The following is a 3,979-nucleotide window of genomic DNA, read 5'->3' as shown; positions in this document are numbered from 1 at the left end:
GAAGAACCGTATCAGTGCATCGAACCATCAGGCAAGCAACCAACCATTTGATCATATCGATACAATCCCATGTTCTCGCTCCTGCTCTCTTTTACTGCATTAAGACAACGCAATTCAAACTGCTGTGTGCTACGGTAGTTGAACCCATTTCCTCTGCATGACCTGTCATTGCCACAGTAACTAGATGAAACCCACTAGCATGTGTAGGAGTTGATTGAGCCATATGTATGTGTTGTTCCTACCTTGCTATGCCTGCTATGCTTAGAGTCGTGTCAGGTCTGGTTCATCTGGGTGATGGGCTAGAGTGAAATGATTATGTCGGTAATGAGAGTGGTGTGGTGAACACGATTTGGTAAAGGTATCGATGAGAGGCCATGTAGGAGTACATGGTGGGTTGTTTCATTGAAGCCGACCTTAAGCACTGAGATCTGTATGTGTGATTTAAGAATCAGCTACTACCATGCATTGGGCCCGAAACCAATGGACCCTCTCGGCTTCTTATTCACCCTAGTTCTCCGTCCAGGAGTTGCAAGTAGTTTCTGGTGTTTGTAGTCTACTGGAGGCTGTGGACAGCGCTGACCGTAGGGGTGGGCTGTGATGCGGTAGGTACGTGGCCGGGTGTACCGAATACCCGTTAGGTATCTCGGGAACCCTGTTCACATCGTTTGGGGCCGTATGGGAAACCTCGGCCGGACTCCCTGCGGATGGAACCTGAATAGGCGATAAACCTGGACTGGAGGCTTAGGTGGTTAGGTAGGTCGTGGCCGACACCCACGTTGGGCTCCGCTTGAAGGTTGCCGAGTACATGTCGTGTAAACGACGGTAAGTGGTGAGAGCGTGTATGAAGAAGTACACCCCTGCAGGGTTAACATGATCTATTTGAATAGCCGCGTCCGCGGTAAAGGACTACTTGGTTGCCTATACAGTTCATAGACAAGTAAATGGAAACTGCTAAAAGCCTCAAGATAAGTGTGAGTGCCGAGGATGGCTCTTCCGTAGGAAGACGAAGGCGGATCCTCGGTAGTGTATTGAAGTGGTGAGTAGTGGACTCGTGTGCGCAAAACAATTTCAAGTTGGAGTATCGTAGGATAGTCTAGCCAAGAGTCAAAGCTGGCTTGCTGCAATAACTCCACCAACCCTTCTTGATAATATGCATGTATGTAGGATCTGATGTAAGTCTTGCTGAGTACCTTTGTACTCATGTTGCTATAATCTACATTTTTACAGAAGACGCTGCAACCCCTTCTGATGGGTTCTATGTAGACGTTGACATCAACGAGTAGGCTAAAGGCCCAGGTGGTGACCCTGAGCTTGTGAAGGACCACGTAGTATAGCTAGGCTTTCCAAGCCTCTTTTATTTTACTAGTTGTCTGTACTCAGACAAGTTACTTCCGCTGCTGGTTTGTATGACTGTATGACTTGTATGTTGGGTCGTGAGACCCGTACCTTTGTGTATGTTATGTATGGCTCCCTGAGCCTTAAATAAAGTACTTATGTCGTAGAGTCATGTTGTGATGCTTCGTTGTATTTGCACATATCGAGCATATTGTGTGCATGATTGAAATGCTTGGTATGTGTGGGATCTGACTATCTAGTTGTTTATCTTTAGTAGCCTCTCTTACCGGGAAATGTCTCCTAGTGTTACCGCTGAGCCATGGTAGCTTGCTACTGCTCTGGAACACTTAGGCTGGCCGGCATGTGTCCTTCTTCGTTCCTGTGTCTGTCCCTTCGGGGAAATGTCACGCTTTGAGTACCGGAGTCCTGTTAGCCCGCTACAGCCCGGTTTACTGGAGTCCTGCTAGCCCAGTGCTACAGCCCGGACCCACTTGCTGATGACCGACACGTTCGAAGCTGGGTCATGGATGCCTGTCCCTGTAAGTCTGTGCCACTTTGGGTTTACGACTAGTCATGTCAGCCCGGGCTCTTTATCATATGGATGCTAGCGACACTTTCATATACGCGAGCCAAAAAGCGCAAACGGTCCCGGGAAAAGGTAAGACGACACCCGTGGGGATACCGTGCGTGAGGCCGCAAAGTGATATGAGGTGTTACCAGCTAGATCGATGTGACATCGAGTCGGGGTCCTGACAGCGTTGGTAGCTTTAGTTGCATTAGCCCAACACACTCATATTGCCATGTTTCATGCATGCATCATATTGTTGCACATTGTTTGGTGATGCCTGTGTATCGTTATCCTTTACGACAGGATCTGTCCCCGAGGAGTACCGTGACTACCCTAACGAAGAACCGTATCCGTGCATCGAACCATCAGGCAAGCAACCAACCATTTGATCATATCGATACAATCCCATGTTCTCGCTCCTGCTCTCTTTTACTGCATTAAGACAACGCGATTCAAACTGCTGTGTGCTACGGTAGTTGAACCCATTTCCTCTGCATGACCTGTCATTGCCACAGTAACTAGATGAAACCCACTAGCATGCGTAGGAGTTGATTGAGCCATATGTATGTGTTGTTCCTACCTTGCTATGCCTGCTATGCTTAGAGTCGTGTCAGGTCTGGTTCATCTGGGTGATGGGCTAGAGTGAAATGATTATGTCGGTAATGAGAGTGGTGTGGTGAACACGATTTGGTAAAGGTATCGATGAGAGGCCATGTAGGAGTACATGGTGGGTTGTTTCATTGAAGCCGACCTTAAGCACTGAGATCTGTATGCGTGATTTAAGATACAGCTACTACCATGCATTGGGCCCTGAAATATGACCCCGCTCGACTTCTTATTCACCCTAGCTCTCTGTCCAGGAGTTGCAAGTAGTTTCTGGTGTTTGTAGCCTACTGGAGGCCGTGGACAGCGCTGACCGTAGGGGTGGGCTATGATGCGGTAGGTACGTGGCCGGGTGTACCGAATACCCGTTAGGTATCTCGGGAACCCTGTTCACATCGTTCGGGGCCGTATGGGAAACCCTGGCCGGACTCCCTGCGGATGGAACCTGAATAGGCGATAAACCTGGACTAGAGGCTTAAGTGTTTAGGTAGGTCGTGGTCTACACCCACGTCGGCTTTCGCTTGAAGTCTGCCGAGCACATGTCGTGTGCAGACGCTAAGTGGTGGAAACATGTATGAAGAAGTACACCCCTGCAGGGTTATCATAATCTATTCGAATAGCCGCGTCCACGGTAAAGGACTACTTGGTTGCCTATACAGTTCATAGACAAGTAAATGGAAACTGTTAAAAGCCTCAAGATAAGTGTGAGTGCCGAGGATGGCTCTTCCGTAGGAAGACGGAGGTGGATCCTCGGTAGTGTATTGAAGTGGTGAGTAGTGGACTCGTGTGCGCAAAACCATTTCAAGTTGGAGTATCGTAGGATAGTCTAGCCAAGAGTCAAAGCTGGCTTGCTGCAATAACTCCACCAACCCTTCTTGATACTAAGCATGTATGTAGGATCTGATGTAAGTCTTGCTGAGTACCTTTGTACTCATGTTGCTATAATTTACATTTTTACAGAAGACGATGCAACCCCTTCTGATGGGTTCTATGTAGACGTTGACATCAACGAGTAGGCTAAAGACCCAGGTGGTGACCCTGAGCTTGTGAAGGACCACGTAGTATAGCTAGGCTTTCCAAGCCTCTTTTATTTTATTAGTTGTCTGTACTCAGACAAGTTACTTCCGCTGCTGGTTTGTATGACTGTATGATTTGTATGTTGGGTCGTGAGACCCGTACCTTTGTGTATGTTATGTATGGCTCCCTGAGCCTTAAATAAAGTACTTGTGTCGTAGAGTCATGTTGTGATGCTTCGTTGTATTTGCACATATCGAGCATATTGTGTGTATGATTGAAATGCTTGGTATGTGTGGGATCTGACTATCTAGTTGTTTATCTTTAGTAGCCTCTCTTACCGGGAAATGTCTCCTAGTGTTACCGCTGAGCCATGGTAGCTTGCTACTGCTCTGGAACACTTAGGCTGGCTGGCATGTGTCCTTCTTCGTTCCTGTGTCTGTCCCTTCTGGGAAATGT

Source organism: Triticum dicoccoides, chromosome 4B (assembly GCF_002162155.2).
Source record: "Triticum dicoccoides isolate Atlit2015 ecotype Zavitan chromosome 4B, WEW_v2.0, whole genome shotgun sequence".
Taxonomy (NCBI): domain Eukaryota; kingdom Viridiplantae; phylum Streptophyta; class Magnoliopsida; order Poales; family Poaceae; genus Triticum; species Triticum dicoccoides.
This window is presented reverse-complemented; position numbering follows the sequence as displayed.